Below are 21911 nucleotides of genomic sequence, written 5' to 3' on the forward strand. Positions count from 1 at the left end.
AATTTTATTTTATTTTTTAAGATTTTTAAAAATTTATTTAGTCATGAGAGACACACACACACAGAGAGAGAGAGAGAGAGGCAGAGACACAGGTAGAAGGAGAAGCAGGCTTCATGCAGGGGGCCCGACGTGGGACTCGATCCTGGGTCTCTTGGATCATGCCCTGGGCTGAAGGCAGGCACTGAACCGCTGGGCCACCCGGGATGCCCTAACAAGAATTTTAAATGCAGATAGTTTTAGGGAAATGCAGGAGATAATAGTTTTAAGGATGGGATGAAGAACAGGAAACACACCTTTTTTATATCCAGACCCAACGGTTCAACATCTTTTCAGTGGCATAGAGAACAGTTTCTATGTATAAAGACTATGTAAAAGCACTGACCTCTCAGGCAGAGTGCAGGTTTATTGGAACAAAAGGAGTAAGGGTGTTCAGAGAAAATATGAAGACAAAGTGGATTTTGCAGATGATTGGTCATTTCAAAAGGCATGATAGAAAGAGTTCAGGAATTGGGGAAGGCTTAAAAGTGATGAGAATAAGGAAGATTTAATCAATTTGTAGATTGGAATGCATAAGATGCCTAATAAAATGAAGGTTTAGGCTTCCTGTGATTACCTATTTGCACAGGATGAGAGGGCATAATGAAATCAATTCCATCATATTTGAGACAGATGACAGTGGCAAGGCTATGGATTTTAGAAGGGAAGGACATCCATTGATGTCTGGAACTTACTCATGATCCCTGTCAAGTGAAGCCAAGAGATGAGCAAAGTAAATTTGGGGCAGACCGAAAACCAAATTCGGAAGCTATGAAAAAAGTAAATGGCACTTGGCATGGTCAAAAACACAAAAAGGCCAGGTAGGATGAAGATAATTGAGATGAGGTCAGAAATGTGGCTAAAGGCCAAACCATGTAGAAACCAGCAAGCTCTAAAAGACTTGAGTTTAATTTAGAGTGAAATGAAGAGTCTTTAGAAGGTTTTGGGCAGATTTAGATTTAGAATGGCTAATATGAGATTTGTGTAAAATAAATATCCAGGTAAGCAAAAATGGTAGCTTAGAAAAAAGGCACAAGTGATAGAGGTGTTGAGAATTGGTAGGATATTGCCTATATTTTGGAATGAGGTCCAAATTAGATTTTTTGTTGGAATGGATATACACTTGAAGGACAGAGAAGAGTCAGAGATCATTTAAGATCCTTGTTCTAGCCGCCGACCATTGAGTTTCCATTTACTGAGATGTAGAGGGCTGATGGAGAGATTTTGTCTATATGGAGATAAAGTCAGGAGTTCTGTTTTCAACAAGCTGTATTTGAGATATCTATCAGACATGCAGATGGAGCTGTTAAATGAGAAGCTGGTTTTATGAGTCTCGAGTTCATGGATAGGGTTGAGGATTTAATTTACACTAATATTTTATGCTTTTATTTACATTTTTTCCTTAAAAATGTCATAGTTATACTATTGGTATTTTTTAGTCAGCATTTTAACTTTTCTCTGTATGTTTTTAAAAATGAGTGACACTTTCCTCTTTTCACCTTTCTTACCCTGCCTTCTGCTCATTCCTTCGAGAAGTTATAATTTGATTTCTATACTTATTAACTCTTCATTCATGATTTTATCTCCCTTTGCATTGCCCTTTCCCTGGGAACATGGTCCCATTTTATTTGCCTGCTCATTAAGTGTCTCTTTTCATTCTCCTCTCATTCTCCTATTCAGTTCAATATTGAGCTTTTCTTTTTTCTTTTTCCTAAAATAAAATATTTCATTTGAAAAATCTCTAGTATGTTATCTTATGGATGCAGGGCCTTCTCATATCAGTCTTGTTTTTTTATATATTTATTTTAATATTTTTATCTGCTGCTTTATACATTAACTCTTGTTATAGAAAAATTATTACCTGTTTACTGAATTTGATCTCTTACGTTTACGAGATTATCTTTTCTGAACATTTTGCTGATTCTTGGTTTTATATTCCTGTTTTGAATCTGAGATTCCCATTAGGTTGTTTTGAGAGTACTACATATAGCTTACTATACCCTGCCTCCAGGTCTGGTGCTGCATGTGTGGTGATATATACTTCCAGATGGTATGCCTATCTATGACTGGACCTTTGAGCATGGAACCTTTTGATTAATCTGTGTCTCTTGCACAGGGTTCTTTTCTGCTTTCTGACCAAAGGGTCCTCATTATTCCCTCCTTCCCTTAGGGTAGATGTTTCTGTTGCCTACTGTTTAGTATGATAAGTGAGGGATAAAAAATCTGATTAGCCTGGTTGTCCCTCCAAACATTCCAAACATTCTAAGGCTTTTCCCTATCTCCAAGATGTCCCACATTTGAGTTCAGAACAACTCGTATAACAAACAGAATTGGTATAGAAATGAAAGCACACTCTGAGTTTAGTCACAATCTTCCTACCAAATGTATGCCAGGAATTTAACTAAATACTTTGTATGGAATTAACCATCAGATGCATGAAATAAATCATATTAGTATCCCCAGTTTGCAGAAGAGGGTTGTATCAGAGTCCAAATCATTTTACCAAGGTCAGTATAAAATAATCCATCCAATTTCCGTTTGGCAACATGGCCCATACCTAATCCACCATGATTTTCTAGCAGGTCTCAATGAGATGTGTGTGTGTATTTCCTTTTCTGTAATTTGGGTGTTGTCCTTTGTCCACTCTGGATCTCCTATTTCAGGAATGACTCCTTTTTGTTCTACCTATCTTTTCTCAGTGATGTTCTCACATCGTTGCCCTTTCCTGGGGAATTTTCTTTTTTCTGAATTAATAGTGAAGGGATAATACAAATTACGGGCAAAGTATTTTTAGCAATTATCTATATTCATCATTTTAAGTCTAGCTACAACTTTGAAGTATTTAAAGTTTCCAGCACTGCAATTATGGCTGTTTTCCATGTTTTAATTGTTACTCTTTGTGTATGAATGTGAAAAGAATTTAGGATAAATCTGAATTCTCTTAAATTATATATAGCATTGTGTTTATGTCTACATTCCTATTTTCTTTTTTTTTTCCTATGGAAAGGGTCCAAAGATTTCATTAGTCTTCAAATTGTAGTAAATCACAAAGACACACTATGTAGGAGAAACATGTCCCTACATACGCATATAATACTATGCTTCTATTTTCTAAATAAAATGGGAAACTAAAAAATGCATACAGACCTAGCTACATGAAAATAAATATTTTTCATTGGATTTACCATTGGAAATGAGGGTAAAAAGAGATCCGTGAAAGTACAAAAATGCTAAATCCTAAATCTTGCAAATATAGGAGAACAACAAATGAACATTTCTCATTTCCTCATAAAATGTAACATTATTTACAGACCACATAAAACACGCAAAATCGCTGTAATGGTAGTAAATATGTATTATCATTCTAAATCAAGCCATAACTAATGACACTCTGGGAAAGGTTTAGCTTATACTGAGGCTAGGTGTCTTGCAAATGAAAAGCTATTTAAGTGCTAAAATCAATTGACTATATAATACCATGTTTTCTGATGGGAATAGTGCACAAAAGATGCCTGGAAGTTGTTTGTTACAATGGCTAAATCAGATTCTACCTCTGGTTATTATCAACCCATACATTCGTCATTATAAACTGCTTCATATTTATTTTATTATATTGATTTACTTTAGCACCCAAGACAGTTTGTACTCCTACAAAATTCAGAAAACATTGATTTACTTAAATTATTCAATACTTTACTGTATGGCTATTATGTCATTTAACATTTTAGACAAATCAATACAACTTTTTTTAATTGCCTGTCACATACCTAAGGTATCGCAAATGTGTATCGCTGGAATCATTAATTTGCACTATGTTGATGACATTTTTATAAATCAACTAGCTTAAAACCATAAAGTGGCATATGTGGGGGGAAGTACTAGGATATGAAATGAATAATTTAAGCTAGTTGGAATATATAACTGCAGAATACTTTATTAAGTTTATAATAATTCTATTTCTCAAATAGCTGAAAGGTGGACTGCTGTCTTCTGAGGACATTGTGTATGATTTCTTTCCCCTCTTTTAAGTCTACGTAAGTATGACAGATGAGATGCTAAGTAACCTCAATGCAATGTTTTCTATTCTGAGAACTCTTCTATGGAGAATTTTGACTACAAGGTAGAGGAACCACACTGTATTTGTGCAGAAAAAAATATACTTCAAGCATATTTTTGTATATCAAGTGATAGTGTGCTATCCTTGTGTTTTAGACGAGACCAAAATAATCAAAATGGTAAAAAGAACTCATCCAACAAAATGATCATCCAAAAGTGTTATAGGTCAACTTGCTGACACTATGTCCTTTTCGAACATTCTAGAAAAAGTTATTGTGCATGTCTCAGTTTTCAACCTAGGATATAAGGCCTGCATGGGCAAGAATTTACATCTGCTTTACTAATTATATATATATATATATATATATATATACATACACACACACACACTCATATGTATATATACACACATATATTACATATATTTTACATGTAATTACATTCCTAATAATAGGTAATCAGTAAATTCCTAATAATAGGTAATATAAAAGTAAATATTTCTTGATAAGCAATGGATCAGAAAGTATGATAATTGTTCTGTATTTTATTTAACTTGGGTACTAGCACATGATGCTTGAGGAAGCTACATTTGTATTTTCCTACTATATCTAATAATATTGTGTTACATAAAATATGTGCAACATAACAAAAGTTCATGTTTAAGTGGATATGGTGGTCATATTACATTGAAGCTGTATTTGAACCCAGTATCATTATTGCTAAGATATCAGCTATACATTATAGAATGATGAGAAATATAGCAGAGCTTGAAGAAGAAAATAATAGTCACCCAAAGTCACAGCAGCCAAAAGATAGCAAGATAAATACCATTTGTATTTTGGAGAATAATTTTGCACTTGCATATAAATTACTATACTCCAAGACTGCCCTGACAATTCTGTTTAATACTGTCACATATCAAAATACATTTAGAATTACCTACTTTAAATTTAGCGATATTGTAGCCTTGAAGAGTGTATATTGTATGAATGAGTGTGTTGTTACAGTTATACTTGTAATAATTATTTATGTAACTATTTAGTCATTGATTTTATACTGTGTTTGAGGCATCTATTATGATCCAGAAATAGCTGTAGATAATTTCTTGCAATTGAAGAACTTTAGGTCTGAGAAAGGAAAGTACAAATGAGAACCTTAAAAGTGTGCTCGAAGTGATAGACTACAGGAAGAACACGGTGTAGGAATATGAACTATATCAGTGCTTCTAAAATCATGTCTAAAGCATCATTACCCTCTCATCTGTCATAAACTAATACTTCTGAAGAATCCAACAAGAAACTGAAATTCCGGAAAAATGAAAACAAAACATGGAACATATCAATTTTCATTATTAGGTTTGGTAAGGATAAAAGTATATCCAATAGATCAAAATAAACATAGCATTAAAAAAAGAAAATATTCACAAAACATATACTTGTTGATCCTTAAAAATGAACAGACTGGAGATGAGCTACAAGAATCAGTTTTGCTCTAATAACACTGTGTCCTTACACATCACACCTAGTCAGAAATTTATGAATGAAATAGCAGTTCCCTGTATAGAATATTTTTAGGTCCACTTTAAGGAGGTCTATCAATATTTACAGTTTTTATTGTGGTGAAAGTGCTTGTTATGTACTTACTACCAAATCTAGAGTGGATTATAACCTCACTACTTGCAGGAGGTAATACATATTTAACCTCTTATATAGTTTGAAAAATATATGTCAAAGAAGCGAGACAGAGGTGCATGTTGATAAAAGTAGGAGAGGAGATTATAAAGCAAGTTCAGCATACTAATTTATAATTTTTATCCAAATGTAGAGTTATACTTGGTTTTTGAAGTATACTCCCCTAAAAATTTATAGTATAAATCTTTTCAGTTTAAGCAAGTTTTTTGATGAAAAAATGTTTAAAAATAGATTCAAATCCGTGGATCTATCATTGATTGATCTAATTAATGAAAAATACAAAGCAGGGATCCCTGGGTGGCGCAGCGGTTTGGCGCCTGCCTTTGGCCCAGGGCGCGATCCTGGAGATCCGGGATCGAATCCCACATCAGGCTCCCGGTACATGGAGCCTGCTTCTCCCTCTGCCTGTGTCTCTGCCTCTCTCTCTCTCTCTCTCTGTGACTATCATAAATAAATAAAAATGTAAAAAATAATACAAAGCATTGTATTAAAATAATAAGGGATTGGTGATAACTTCCCTCTTTTATATTTTTATAAGTTCCTATTTAAAAAGTTTTTATTTTAATTCCTGTTAACATACGTAGTTAACATTAGTTTAAGGTATACATTACAGTGATTCAATACTTTCATTCATTACCCTGTGCTCACCATGACAAGTACACTCCTTAACCCCCATCACCTATTTAATCCATAGCATCCAGCCTCCTCCCCTCTGGTAACCACCAATTAATTTGTTTGATTAAGAGTCTGTTTCTTGATTTGTATCTCTCTCTCACTCTCTCTCTCTCTCTTTTCCCATCTGCTCATGTGTTTTGTTTCTTAAATTCCACATATTAGTGAAATCATATGGTAGTTGTCTTTTTGTAACTTATTTTGCTTAGTGTTATATTCTTTGGCTCCATACATATTGCTGCAAGTGGCAAGATTTCATTCTCTTATGACTGAATAATATTCCGTTGTGTATATACATATACACTACATCTTCTTTATCCATTCATCAATTGATAGACACCTTAGACTGCTTCTGTATCTTGGCTATTGTAAGTAATGCTGCTACTTAAATTCAAAATGTATGAAAGACCAAAATGTGAGACCTGAAAGTATACAAATCCTAGAAAATAACCCAGGGGTAACTTATTTAACGTCGACTATAATAGCAACTTTTTTCTAGATATGTCTCCTGAGACAAGGCAAACAAACACAAAAACTATTGGGACTACATCAAAATAAAAAGCTTTTGAACAGTGATGGAAACAAGTAAAATTCAAAGGCAACCTACAAATGAGAAAAGATATTTGCAAATGACATATCAGATAAAGAGTTAGTATCCAAAATATGTAAAGAACTTCTAAAACTCAACATCTCAAAAGCAATCCATTTTAAAAAAAGGGCCGAAGACATTGACATATGAAAAGACATACCATCAGGAAAATACAAATCAAAACTACAATGAGATACCACCTCACAGCTCTCAGAAGGGCTGCAATCATCAACAGACATGGGGGACAATTGCTGATAACTTTCAACTAAGTACATATTAGCATCATGACCTGTTTTACTCATAATTGTTAAATTATGGAACATGTCATAACATTTCCTACAAATGTTTTTCTTCCAAACTTCCAACTTTATTTTGTGCCCTTGGATCTTATCTGCCATGTTGCATTCCTTCCTTGTGTGAAAGGATTAAAATCATTAAAAATACCAAAGAAAGATTGACTATCCAATTCTCATCATTGAAGAGTTGGAACCAAACTGGTTTCTTATCTGACAGGAACATTGAGAGTTGATTCTTCAGTTCCAAATTTGCAACTGTACTCTTGCCATTGAAAAACATTTTACTTCAGCATGAATTAACACTTGTTTACAGTCAGTTCTTATATTATTAATTGAGCAAATATTGATTTTAATACATCGATTTATATATTCACAATTTTAATACATGTGATCAAATATATTTAGTTTGTGCAACTTACTGATTTTTTTGGCCAAGTCAATCTTACTAAGGAAACTAGTATTTGATTTATATTTTGATGCACCAATATTAATTTAGTGCAAGCTTTTGCCTTTAAAACATATTTCTACTCAAAACCTGAAGTGTGAAGTCCATTTCACATCTCTTCGTTGATATAACACAAACACAGAGCTAGCTGTATTTGTTGGTAGTAGATCCTCCAACCCCCCCCAAAAAACAGAAAAAAAAAAAACGGCAACACAATTCTTGCTTCGTATCACCATTAAGATAATGGACACAAATGCCTGTATTGGAAGTATTCTGTATTAACAATTTCTGTGCATTTGTCAAGTACAATGAAAAAGGCTTTTCTGGATTTATTTGCTCAATAATTGGTCTTTTATATCTTTAGTCAGTTGCTGACCACTCCCAGGTATAGTGCCGTTGGAGAGTATCCCACGAGCTTCCTTCTTGCATCAGATTCACCTAACATTTCTAATCAGTATTGTCTTTCACACATGTCATGGCAAATGTACGTGTTAGATATTAGTTTGTTGGTCTTACAAAATCAAAGTGCTACTTTATAAGAAAAACTGGAAAATAATAATGTTTATATGTAAAATACCTATCTGCCTCTGTCAGCTTTTTTGTTCAGTAGTTTTTCAGGTAACTTGCTTTGAATTTATCCCTATTAATATTATGAATGTAAATGCTGATTAAATTTTGATGATTTCATGGCCAGTTAATCTCTGCAAATAACATAGTGAACTTCATGCTTCAACAATAGTTTGGGATACAAAAACTGAACTCAGTACTTAATGAAGCTGGAACAGATCATTTGGATCTATACATTTCAGAGTCCTTTCCAACATTATTATTTGGTTTAGTAATATTGCACATTCAGAAGTTATGTGTTTTTTTTTTCAGGAAAAATTCAAATGAAGTTTGTTTTACCATCTTTGAATTGGAATTCAAATATACATTTCAGGGATCCCTGGGTGGTGCAGCGGTTTAGCGCCTACCTTTGGCCCAGCGTGCGATCCTGGAGACCCGGGATCAAATCCCACATCGGTGCATGGAGCCTGCTTCTCCCTCTGCCTGTGTCTCTGTCTCTGTCTCTGTCTCTCTCTCTGTGACTATCATAAATAAATAAATAAATAATTTTAAAAAAAACAAAAAAACCCCAAAATATACATTTAATTTTCTAATTTGTCTAATACTTAATAATAAAATTTTTAAAATAGGCTTTGCTAATTTTTTAAAAGATTTTATTTACTTGAGAGACAGTATGAGTGAGAGAGAGAGAGAGAGGAGAGGAGAGGGAGCACAAGCAGTGGGGAGGGGTAGATGGAGAAGCAGACTCCGTGTTGATCAGGGAGCCTAATATGGGATTCCATCCCAGGACTCTGGGATAGTGGCCTAAGTGGAAGGCAGGCAGACACTTAACCCACACGGCCACCTAGGTGCCCCAGGTTTTGTTATGAATTTTAACCTGATAAAAATATTTTTTTCTTGAAAAACATAAGATGATTAGCAGGATAACATTAAACTTTTCCATGTAATTTAGAAATATATCAGAAAGTAGAGACTTTTCAGAGTAAATCTATTTATCATAATTGACTTGAGTTGTGCTCTAATTCTCCTTCTGTAAGGAAAAAGCAAAGATAAAGTTGCTACTATGATCCATTCAAAATGTTGTCTTCAAGATTTCTGAAGTGTCCTAGCCAGAAGCATATCCCATAAATGTATTCTGCAGGCAATCTTTAATGCAGTAATCTAAATTGTTCAGATATGGGATATACATTGCAAATATTATTGTCATTTTTTGTATTACTATGTCCTTACAGTTTATCCCTAGTAAAAACATGTTTTCCACTACATGTGATTGATTCTGTCAAATACAGCTTCACATCACACTCCTTGCTCATGCCTATACCTGAAATTCTCCACAGTCCCCCCACCCTGCTAGGTGGCATGCTAGGGTAGTCAGCGCTTATATTTTACATGTTAGAGTAAATGTTACCTCGGAGAGGCATAATCAGAGTTAAGTGAATTCTATTCATTCTCTCAAAACATCCTATACTTGTAGAACCTAATCCAATTTCATATTATGTATCTGGCATGTGTTACAGATTTTGATAAAGTTAAGGACCATGTCTCATTCCTCATTATGCATCCATTTTTTAACGTGCTGATGATACATAGGAGGTCTTTACTGATCACATGCTGAATGAATACTTGAATATGATTATTTGCAATGGCATAGGTTGAATATATATATAACTGAATGCTTTTTGGACTTGCCAATGATTTCCAACCTTGTCAGTCACTCAACTGGATGATTTAAGTTGCTTTATTACTGTGTTTCTGCTTGCATTTGACTCATTAGAATCAATTTAAGACAATCAAAGTTTTGTGTTTTTAAAAAGAAAGCCAAATTAACATGTAGAATCAGAAGCAATTAAATCTGTATTTTAAACATTTTCAGTATGTCCATATGAGACATAGTTAGTTTCATAAAGAACTATGATTCATAGCAATATATTCTCTTAGTGTTATATCTCAACTTACTTCTACACAGTGTAATTAATTACCTGAGGAGCTTCTACTTAAACATTTCTCCCAGTAGGTCACATGATTTCTGTGGGATATGCATTTTCATTACCAGTAGCACAGCTAATGTGATAAATAAGTGGAATCACATCTTTAAGAGTGCAATTATACAGAGGGATTGATGGCTTCTATAAAAGCATCTAAAACTTAGGCTAATAATGCTGCATATTAGGTGTGACTTTTTAGTAGTTTTGAAGGAAAACCAAATTGTACATAGAATAACACTTTAGAAAATAGAATAACCATGTAATTTGCAGAAATAAGAATGACCTACCTACAAAGCTTTGGATGAGCAGGAGAATCAGTTGTTGATGGGCTTGAAAGCATTTGTCTTACATATGACTTTTTTAAATATACAACTACTTTTGTTCTATCAACTTCCTAATTTGCAAATTCTAGGCTTAGATCCTAAAGTATGTTATTTTATCACTAGTATCACTCTATATTACTAGTTAGCTGTTTTATTTTATTTTTTTGTTTGTGAAGGACAAATTGAACACTAATTAATTTAATTTGTGTTAACATTATCTCTAAATAATCTGATTTGGTATGATCCCATTACCAGATTCCCTTACATAAGAACAATCTCATTAACAAGGCCCTGAGATGTCACTTTAGATCCATTTGGTAACAGAGATACAGGCATAAACTCATTACATGAGGCACTCCCCATTCTTAAATTGATGAGGTTTGCTCTAGCTATTGTTTGGGAGTAATATGCCTATAATCTAGTATTTCTGGAAGGAATAAAGAAAATCACTGTTTTTAAGAGAAAAGCTTATAAAGAGAAGGAAAGAGGAAGGAAAGGAAGGAGGGAAAGAAAGCAAAGACAGACTGAAAAATTAAAGGTATAAATGATTTCTTAATCACACTACACAATAAGGTAATACTTATTAAGTTATAGAAACATTTTAACCTGCGCTACTCAACCCCATAGAGGTTCTGATTATGACTCAATGCTATTAAATTATTTGAAGACAGACAACTATAAATACTTCGCCATTGTTACTGAGACTGTCTTGTATCTTCAAGGAAACTGATATGAATGTGCATCTCTTATTTGAATATTCGTTAAAAATTAGCAATACACCAAGTCTACTGACAGTATTTGATTGATAAATCTAAGATCCTGTGTTATTTCAGTACCCTCCTCTTACTGAAATATTGAAATATAATGGGTGGTTGAGTACGGATGTGTGCAGGAAGCCAATGCTCAGGGCACCAGACAGAAAGCAAAGCTTCTTTATTTCCTTTATGTTAGGATTCAAACTGAAGTACTGTGGGCAAATTAAAACTGATATGACAGGAAAGTTTTCTGATACCCTCTTTCATTTCCAAGCTGGTAGATATCTGGATTTTTTATGTGGCTAAAATGAAAGCATGAATTGTAGGGAGATAAGTTTTAATTTTTTTTTAAATGTGTAAGTTTTATTTAGGAAAATAATAGCATTATAAGCTATCTAAGGAAGAATAGGAGTTTCTACCTTAATCCTTCTTTCCTGATTCCCACTCCCCAAAGGTAAACCTATGCGACTCATTCATCTATTTCTTCTGGCATGTTGCATTGTATTTCTAAACACTGGAATCGCTAATGTCACAATTTCTAGATTTTTCTGTTTATGAATAGTTGTCTGCCTGCTGTGGATTGTGATGATGTAACCTTGTTCAAAGTCCTGTTACCCATCTTCCTCGCCACATACTTTCCAGTGCTCAAGTCTCAGTTCCTGGCTCAATGTTCTACTATTTAATTTTATTATTATAATAATAAGTAAACTGGCTCCCATCATTTATTGTTCCTATTACATTTCCTGTTTGGGACAGCATTTTGCTTTTCTTGGAGCTAGTAATTATTTCATGTGAGTGTATGTGTGTATTTTCTTTCTTCCTATCACTGATTGATTAACCTAGGCTTTCCAAGAGAACTGTAGAACTCATCTCAACATGCTCAAATATTTTATCAGGTAAGATATCCATTCCATCTTTTTTTTTCTTGGACTCACGTTTCCTGAAACACTTGGTGTTCATCTTGCTTCCTGAACTGGTTGTGTTCTAGATCTGACAAAGAGCTGTTGTAGAGGAACATTTTATTTTGTTCCTGGGAAGTCTTGTGCCTTTTTTCTGTATTGAATACTTATCTTTTGTTTCCCACACTGTTTATTTTTTATGATTCACTTTTATCATTTTTATGAAACATGTACTCTAGTAGCTTTCTGAAAAACAATACATGAAGATAAATATTTTGAAGCTTGCTATTCTTAAATGGTCTTTGTACCATTTGATATATTCTTTATATCCTTTGATATTTAGGTTGACATTGATATCCATTTTTGATTTAAATATAAAGTTTATTGATATTTTGGTCAAAACTGCAGGTTTTTTACTATTAGCTTTGTGACACTCACTAGCTACTTGCTCCCAATATTTATTTGCATTGTTTTCCCTTTATTTCCTTTGTGGTGTCTGTGTGCTTATCAGAAAGACATCAACTGGGGATCCCTGGGTGGCTCAGTGGTTTGGTGCCTGCCTTTAGCCCAGGGCGTGATTCTGGGTCCCAGGATTGAGTCCCACATCAGGCTCCCTGCATGGAGACACAGCCCTCTGCCTGTGTCTCTGCCTCTCTCTCTCTCTCTCTCTCTCTCTCTCTCTGTTTCTCTCATGAATAAAATCTTAAAAAAAAGACATCAACTATCTACCATTATCAATTAGATTTGGTTACTGTAGAGACTGAATAACGGTGGCTTAAATCAAATATTTCTCTCTTCAGGTAGCTGTCTAAATATCCTCAGTTGAAGGCTGACATGATAGCTCCCCTATATTAGGAATCTAGTTTATTGATTCTTAAATCTCTACTGTTCCACCATATGGCTTCCATTTTATCATTTGCCATGGCTGGCCCAGCCACTTGCATGCATGTCAGTTAGCAGGAAGAGGAGAAGGGAGAGTAGGGCACCCATTACCTTTAATGGCATTGCCAAGAAGTCACACATATCAAAAACTTTATACTTTGCAAGCCAAAAAAATATAATTATTTTCTTTTCTGAACACTCCATTTGCATAGCATTGTGATATATTTTTAAAGAATGCATTTCATTTATGTTGCCTGGCTTTATACATTTACTGGAATTTGTTTAAAACTAAGAACGCTGCCTCCTAAAAACAAACAAACAAACAAACAAACAAACAAAAACCTAAGAATGCTGCTTATTTCTTCTGAGCTGTTTCGTTTTGTTGGTTTTTTGTTTTTGCTATTGGTATGGACACATGCATGGTGATCTCTGGAAAACTATAATTAAAAATAGGGCAGTAAGGTGGCGATTGGAAACACTTTTTGGATGGGTTTCGTTAACAGAGTAAAGAATTTTACCATAGTGTGGTTAATAAGAGTATGTTAATCCACTGGGCAAATCTGAAATGTCATTATGTTTTGACGTTTGGTCTGTTCCACTGCTCAGAAAGAATCCTGGGAAGTATGTTAAGAAGAGAGCAGAGGGGTGTCACCATGCGCTTTGCAGGCTTGCATTCATTCTTAATTTCATTCCTTCTCTGAGTTTAGTTATTTGATTCCAGAGCCTTACTAACCCAGCCTTCTCAGAGACGTTACTTTCTCTATTATGCTGTGGTGGGAAATCTACATTCTCTTGGTAGCAAAGCCTTGCAGAAAAAAGTCTAGGGGCCTCAGTTATACTACTTGCAGTCTTAACTCTCACATTCCAGCCTTCAGAGATAGTTGTTGCATCCAAAGTTCTGAGACCCCTGTTTTCTGTTGGATAAATTAGCTGCTATTAATTGGCTCCATGACTGTAAGGATTATCTTCCTTTCACTGCTAAGTCAGTTGTCCTTATTTATCTACTTTCCCTCAAAATTCATCAACATTTTTTATCTGTACTTGTACTGGAATACAATTTGATATTTTATTTGTATTGCTGGGGTTTAAGGAGGGAACAGAGAGAAAACCATTGGATAAATCCTTCGTACATAAGTGGAATTTTCCTAAATTTACTTATGGAGTAGCTTTGAGGGTAACAAAGGAATATTTTATCTTGTAAAAAACAAGAGCAGGGAATAGAGATGTGTTGCTCCCAAATGGCAAACTGCTGAGATTGCACCTGTATGAGATACCTGGAAGCTAGATCTCAGGTCTCTGAACTCTCATCCTCAGCAAGCGGACATGACACAAAGCAGGAAGGCCAAGAAAGACTTCAGCAATGAGGACAGGCCATTTTTCAATTTGTAGGCTACCCAAGCAGAAAGAGGACCCTCCTGAGACATAGTCATGTTCTATCCCTCTGTTAGAACTGTCAACCAGATGCTACCTAGAAACACAGATCTTTGATAAAGTCCTGTCTTTTGTCAACACACTAAAAGTCTTATCCCTATTACATCATAAGACTCATAACACTTCTTTTGTGCATGTTACTAAATTCCTCCTACTGGAACTTTACTAGAACCAGGATTAATCTAATCACTGAGTAGTTAAAAGTGTGACAGGAATCCTGAGATTTTGCTCAGCCTTTCTGAAATGCTTTAATCAACTTTTAAAATTACCTTTCTTTATAAGCTAAACAATTATTTTTACGTGTGATATAGCCATAATTATGGAAAGAAAAGCATTGAATTAAACATACTACCTGGAGTGTGGCTAGTTACATTAGACTGCACTTGGTGTAATAGTTTTTTGTTACTTCTGTAATAAGTTGCCACAAACTTAGTAGCTTAAAAGAACCACAGAAATTTATTATGCTACAGTTCTAGATATCAGAAGTCTAAAAGGAGTCAGAAAGGCTGCATTTCTGTTCAAACTCCTTGTGGGAAAGGGAGAAGGCAAAAACTGGAATCTGTACCTTTGCCTCTTCTAGTTTCTAGAGAGCATCTTTATTCTTCTCTCATGATCCCATCATCACATCGTCTGAACCTCTGCTTGTTATTGTATCTCCTTCTCGGACTCTAACCTTCTGGCCTCCATTTTATAAGAACCTTTGTGATTGTGTTGGGCCCACCTAGGTAATCCAGGATAATGGTCTCATCTCCAGGATTCTTTTTTTTTTTTAATGCCTTTTAAAAAACTATTTATTTATTTATTTGAGAGAGAGAGAGAGAAACAGATAGAAGAGCCTAAAGTAGGGAGGAAAGGGAGAAGCAGACTCCCTGCTGAGGATACCATACAAGTGGGTCTCAATCCCAGGAGCCAGGGATCATGACCTGAGCTGAATGCAGAGGCTCAACCAACTGAGCTACTCAGATGCCCCTCACCTCCAGGATTCTTAAGGTAATAACCAGTAGTCCATTTGCCATGCAAGGTAACATAATTACAGGTCTGGATATTAGGAAACAGACATCTTTGAAGAACAATTATTTGGTCTACCATGCTTTGGAATCATGAAATTATCTCTAATTATTAGATCTACTTACAATACTTAGTATGTTGTTACTTAAACACACACACACACACACACACACACACCACAATATTCCAAAGACTGTGCTCCATCTTAACTTTCTCTTAGGTAAACATTTTTCTTCCAACATAGGGATTTTATCCCCAAAATATATAGCTATCATTTTTAAATAATGAACATAGTTCTATTATATAAAATAGTCATTTACAAAGATGTTTTAAGATGTGTGTGTTAACAGAAATGACAAACATAGGGGAAATCTTGTATTTCCTTTTGGATACAATAGTAAACATGCTATGTTGTTACTCAGTCTTAAAAAAATTGTGTATGTTGACAATTCTAATGTTAATTGTGTATTTTGTACTAAGAAGCATGTTTGTGTTTATTGAGTTCTTTTTGAGTCTTTTGCCAATCAGTTACAAATAAATGGAACATGTAGTTATTTGGTTAAAATAACCGTTGAAAAATAGATATTTGTGCAATTTAGTTGCTAAACTCATAGAAAAAAACTATAATATATTGAACATGTGCCTGTTAGTTATTCTAAGCCTAACAGTTTAAATCCTAACCTCAGTGAGATTTCCATGTTAATTGAGTATGCCAACCAGGTATCTAGCTATTCTTGGAGTGTTGTCATTTCAAATATTTGGTCACCTTCTTTTCAGACCATTTTGTTTTGGAAAATATGCTCAGAATGCAATTAAGATATACTTTGAGAAACTGCAAGGCACATACCAGGAGAAATGTTAGCACACACAGAAAAAGCAAGAGCCACTTACTTTTGTATTACTAAACAAGCAAAGACTTACTTTGTATAAGAGAAAAAATCCACATAGGCTTTTTGTGTACCCTCAGTTCATGTGCTTTGTTAATTTTTTAAAACTTTTATACATGGGATTCTTAACTAATTTGATTCTTTTTTACTGGCATTCATTAAGCTTTTCCTCTCTCCTGGATCTCCTCAAAACATAAACACCCAAATCTCTCTCATCCTTGACTTTCTTAATTTCTGCACCATTTTCATCTCTGCCAAGTTTCTTGAAAGAACAATAGGCCGGTATAATCCCAATTCATACTACAGTGCTCTGCCTTCAAATTTATAACTCCCTTTTTCCTCTGAAACTTCTTTCTAAAATAAATTCTATATTCAAAACAAATAGGAATTCTGAGTGCCTGTCTTGATCATCAATTGTTTAAGTATCTGTGTCATCTTCCTTTTTTATTTTTCTCCTGTACCCCTCCATATTTCCTTTTTCTTTTAAATCTGAGGATCTGAGGATCCACCCCATGATATGCAGGATTCCAAAATGGCAGCCCAAAACTGTGCCACCCTATACCTGTGAAATATGATGTAATATCACCTCTGTGATCATATCATGTTGTATAGCACAGGAAATTTATTTGATTGGACATGAACTAATCCTGTGAACCATTTAAAAAACAGTTTCTATCTGGCTTAGCAGATGGAAACATTTGAAACAGAAGGATGTGATGCACTGTGGATGGCTTGAAGATAGAGGAGATTATCTGACATGGAAGTAGGTGGCTTCTAGAAGCTGAGAGCAGCTCTCATTTAACAGACATTGAAGAAATGAGGACTTCAGTCTTACAACTTCAAGGAACTAATTTTCTTTTGAGAATCCAAATGAGCTTGAAAGGGAGAGCCCTGAATTCTGGATGAGAAAATAGCTGGTCAACATTTTGATTTCAACCTGAACAGAGAATCTAACCAACCCTGCTACACTTCTGACTTACAAAAACTTGAGTTATTAAGTGGGGATTCTTTTAAGTTAAATGGTTTATGGTAATTTATTACACAACCATAGAAAATTAATATATATTCTTTAAGATGTTCCTTTTATTATTGATATTTTTGTATACAGGAAAATGCCATCCTGTCTTGATGTTTAAAAACCACTTGAATATTCATAAACACTATATATATATATATGTTTATATTTATAAATATAAAGAGGAACCAGTTGTTGAAGGCGATCAGTTTATATAGTCAGATTGAGAACAACTGAATAGAAATCATCACTCCATTAGTCAATATAGACATATAACAGGCATTCAGTGTAAAATCCAAGTTCAAGTTCCACAGACCAAATGTTTTATATTTAAACAATATTTTGCTATCAACCATCCTAGAAATAGTCAGAACTTTATTCATGAATTTTAGTCTAGAAATCTCCATCGATTTGAAACAAAATTGCATAGATAACCCAATTATCCTTCCTTTCACACTTGTTGATTTCTATCTCTGGAGGATTATTTTCAACATACTTGTAGAAACTAAAAATATTTAAGTTCAGTAGTCTAGAATAATACTTCCAAAAGTATTTTATTTTTTTCTTTTTGAATTAAAAAAGGATATGTGAATTAGAAATGCTAAATACCTAAGAGTTCTCATCTGAATTCACTGATATATCTCTCTTGTAACACAATACCAATCCATAACAACTGAAAATAAAAATTTAAGAAGAAAGCAATAAGTCAATATGGCAGTCACAATAAAGAATTTGCTATCCAGGGCAGCCCAGGTGGCTCAAGCAGTTTAGCACTGCCTTTGGCCCAGGGCCTGATCCTGGAGACCTGGGATCGAGTCCCACGTCAGGCTTTTTGCATGGCGCCTGCTTCTTCCTCTGCCTGTGTCTCTGCTTCTCTCTCTCCTCTCAGTGTATTCTCAGAAATAAATAAATAAAATCTTAAAAAAAAGAATTTGCTATCCAAAAATTTATATTTGTATATTGAGGCATTTGCCGCACATTCAGAGTGTCAAAAAGAAATATCTGTATTACTTTGTTAAAAAAATAGAATCAGGACAGTTCAAAGATATACAAACTCGGTGAGTATGTTGTGTTGAAAGTTTTTTAAAATTGTTTTACAGACGGCTAAATCACAGGTGATCAACTACATTTCTCCCTACATTTTTATTTTTATTAAATTTATTGAGCTAAAGTCAAAAGACAGAGAGAAAGAGAGAGAGAAAGAGAAAGAGAGAGAGAGAGAGAGAGAGAGAAATGGGGAAAAAAGAACATAGATCCCGAGTTATACATTATGTAAGTTTGAGATACTGAGTTTATGGTTTATCAAAGATTTGACTTGAACTATACTGTAGATTAATTGGACCTAACATGTATATGCAGAACATTTCATGCAATAGCAGGATACACATTTTTCTCAAACACATATAGCACATTCTCCAGGATAGACTGTGTATGAAGTAAGAAAACAAATCTTAGAAAATTTAAAATTGAAATAATAACAAGTATCTTTTTTTGACAATAGTGATATGTAACGAGTAATTAGTAACAGGAGGAAAGGTGGAAAATTCACAAATATGTGTCAATTAAACAATATGCTCCTGGACAACCAGTGGGTCAAAGAAAAAATCAAAAGAGGAATAAAAAATATCTTGAGAAAAATAAAAAGTGAAACACAATATTCCATATACACAGGATGGAGAAAAGACAGTCATAAGAGGGAAATTTGTAGTGATAAACACCTAAATTAAGAAAAAAGAAGGATCTTAAAGAACTTACCTTACATTTCAAGGAACTAGAAAGAAGAAACTCAGAAGTTTAACAGAAGGAATGAAATAACGATCAGAGCAGAAATAAATGCAATAAAAAATTTAAAAAGCAGTTGAAAAAATCAATGAGACTAAGAGCTGGTGTTTGAAAACATTTTACAAAATTTGACAAACAAGCTATATTAAGAAAAAAGAAAATTCAAATGAATAAAATCAGAAATGAAAGAGGACACAATGCAACTAATTATATGCCAATAAATTGGAGGAACTAGAAGAGACACATGGTTGTAAACATACTAACTACCAAGACTCAATCATGGAAAAATAGAAAATCTGAAAAGACCAATATTTAGTAAGGAGATTGAATCAGTAATCACAAATATCCAAACAAAGAAAACCCCAGGACCAAATGGTTTCACTGGTGAATTTTATCAAACAATAAAAGAAGAATCTTCACAAACTCTTCCAAAAACTTAGAGAAGGGAACTCTTCTAGCCTCATTGTATGAGGCTAGCATTACTCTGCTGCCAAGGTCAGATAGAGACACCAAATAAGAAACTATAGACCATATCTCTGAGGAAAATAGAAATTTGAAACTGGATTCAACAGGATATTAAAAGTCATACACCATATCAAGTAAGATTTATCCCTGGAATACAAGGATGATTCATCATACATAAATCAATCAATGTGATACAGGTTTATAGAATAAAAGTTGAAAATGATCATTTCAATAGATGCAGAAAGAAAGACATTTGATGGAATTCAACATCCATTCATGACAAAAACTCTCAATAAATTATATGGAAGGAACATACCACAACTCTATGTGATATATTTAAGGCCATTTATGACAAGCGCACAGCTAACATACTCAATGAAGAAGGAATGAAAACGTTTTTATACAAGATCAGTAGTTAGACAGGATATCTGTTCTTACCACTCCTATTCAACTAGTTCTGGATATTCCAGCCAGAGCAATTAGATAAGAAAAAGAAATATCCAAGTCAGAAAGAAAGAAGAAATATTTGCTGTTTGAAGATTATATGATCTTATAGATACAGAAAATTCTAAGGATTCCACAAAAAAAGCTATTATAGCAAATTCATTAAAATTGCAGGATTCAAAATCAACATAAAAAATTAGCCGTGTTACCGTAGACTAACAACAAGATATCTGAAAAAAGAAATAAAGAAAAGAAACTCATTTACAGTAGCATCAAAAACAATAAAAACCTGTATACTGAAAACTGGAAGACTTGGATGAAAGAAATGAAGAAGTTGTAAATGAATAAAAAGATCCAACCCCATGTTTGTGGACTGTAAGAACTGATATTAAAATAACCATGTTACCTCAGACAAATCAAAATTCCAATGGATTTTTCTCCTAGAAATAAAAAGAGAATTCTAAAATTCATACAGAACCACAGATGACCTTGAATAGCCGAAGTAATCCTAAGAATTAAGAGCAAAGCCAGGGGCACCACACTTGCAGATCTGAAATTATATTATAAAGCTATCATAATCAAAACAGTATGTTACTGACATAAAAATAGGTCGTAGACTATGGAACAAAATTGGGATCCTAGAAATGAACCCTCAGATATATAGTTTAGTAATATTTGACAAGGCAGCCAAGATACTTAATGAAGAAAGTAAAGTTTCTTCAATCAATGGTGTTTGGAAAACTGGATAATCATAAGTGGAAGAATTAAATTGGACTCCTATCTTACACCACTCACAAAAACTACCCAAAATGGATTAAAGACTATGAAACTCTTAATAAAAAAAAAACATAAGGAAAAGCTTTATCGGTTTCACAATGATTTTTGAATATGCCACCCAAAACACAAGCAAGAAAAGCAAAAATAAATAAATGGAATATGTGAAATTTTATCATAGCAAAAGAAAAAGTAACAATACAATGGGGGAAAAAACTATGTAGGTTTTTTTTTTGTAAGGATATAATATTTGTAAACTATCTGTTAAGGGGTTACTATTTGAAATAGTAAAATATGTTCAAAATATAATAGCAGAAACAAAGCAACTCAAATACTATGATTTGTAAAATGGACAGATGCGAATACACTTTTCCAAAGAGGGCATACAAGTGGCCAAAAAATATATTAAAAGATATCAATATCACTCATCAAGGAAATGCAAATGAAACCACAATGATATATCCCCTCAAATCTGTTAAAATGGTTGCCTTTTAGAGAAGAAATAATGAGTGTTGCAAAGAAGTGGAGTAAAGGGACCATTTGTGTGCTATTGTTGGGATTGTACATTGGTACAGCCACTACTGAAAATAGTGGAGGAACTGTTGATATGTCAGTCAAAGGGTACAAACTTCCATTTAGAAGATGACTATTGGAGAGCGCATGGTTCAATGTGGTGACTATGGTTAACATTGCTACATTAAATACTTGAAAGTTACTAAGAGTTACTAAGTTACTTGAAAGTTAGTACTTTCAAGTACTTTCAAGTACTAAGTAAGTTACTTGAAAGTTTTAGTAACTTGAAAGTTACTCAAAGTTACTAAGAGAATAGATTCTCTCTCACACACATGTAATTATGTGAGATAATGGAGGTTTTAACCAACTTTAGTGTGGTCATCATTTCACGATACA

The 21911-nt window shown here is 33.9% G+C and overlaps 1 long non-coding RNA gene across 1 annotated transcript in view; it reads left to right on the forward strand.

The window, feature by feature from the left end:
• The first annotated feature begins 4002 nt into the window (after positions 1-4002).
• Positions 4003-21911, forward strand: part of LOC144284251 (uncharacterized) — a 100500-nt gene continuing 82591 nt past the window's right edge. Inside the window, exon 1 of the long non-coding RNA XR_013352614.1 lies at positions 4003-4070. This is a non-coding gene — a long non-coding RNA (uncharacterized LOC144284251). The remainder of the gene's footprint in view (positions 4071-21911) is intronic.

The sequence above is a fragment of the Canis aureus genome, chromosome 15 (assembly GCF_053574225.1).
Source record: "Canis aureus isolate CA01 chromosome 15, VMU_Caureus_v.1.0, whole genome shotgun sequence".
NCBI classification, from domain to species: domain Eukaryota; kingdom Metazoa; phylum Chordata; class Mammalia; order Carnivora; family Canidae; genus Canis; species Canis aureus.